Below are 694 nucleotides of genomic sequence, written 5' to 3' on the forward strand. Positions count from 1 at the left end.
GCTGTGTTTTATTCAAGCTACGGGCACTGGGATTCAAACTGCACTGTCAGCCATGTGGGATTCAGTTCCTTTAACCAGCTGAGCCACAAGGCCAGTCTGTAGACTAAGCTTTCGCAGCAGCCTTTATGGCAAGAATGCCTGTTGGGACAGGCTCATGAGTGAGGCCTGCAACCTCTCCTGGTAGGGCACATGGGCAGATGGACAGGTGAGAGGGTTTTGGGTAGAAGGGACAGGTCTGTGCTAGGCTGGTCAAAGGTGGAGGGCAGAGATGAGGCACAGGAGCGCCTGGGTGAGGCGACACCCTGATGTACCTGCGGGAACTTAACTTGGAGTCCCTGCATGGATTCCAAGAGTCTGTGGGTGTGGGTTACCAGACAAAGGGAAAGCTGGGTTAGGCCAGGGACACAGGGGAGCAGGTGTGTCAAGGAAGAGAAGGTGGGATAGGCAGGAAGGGAGAGGCTGAGGGTGCAGACCCTGAGAATTCAGAGGTGGCCTGAAGGGTGATGTGGCCTTCAGAGATCTGGGGAAGACTTGAGCATTGATGATTCTCCTTTCAGTGGTGGTGGGCGGGAACTGGGGATCAGAGGCTGGAAGCAGTTTGGAGCAATACTCCTGGAGTTACGTCCTTGGATGGTTGCTAGCAGCGCTCCTGAAGGGAGAGGTCTTGATGCCATGAGCCCACGTGAGGAAGAGC

Source organism: Tupaia chinensis, unplaced genomic scaffold (assembly GCF_000334495.1).
Source record: "Tupaia chinensis unplaced genomic scaffold, TupChi_1.0 Scaffold143584_1, whole genome shotgun sequence".
NCBI classification, from domain to species: Eukaryota; Metazoa; Chordata; class Mammalia; order Scandentia; family Tupaiidae; genus Tupaia; species Tupaia belangeri.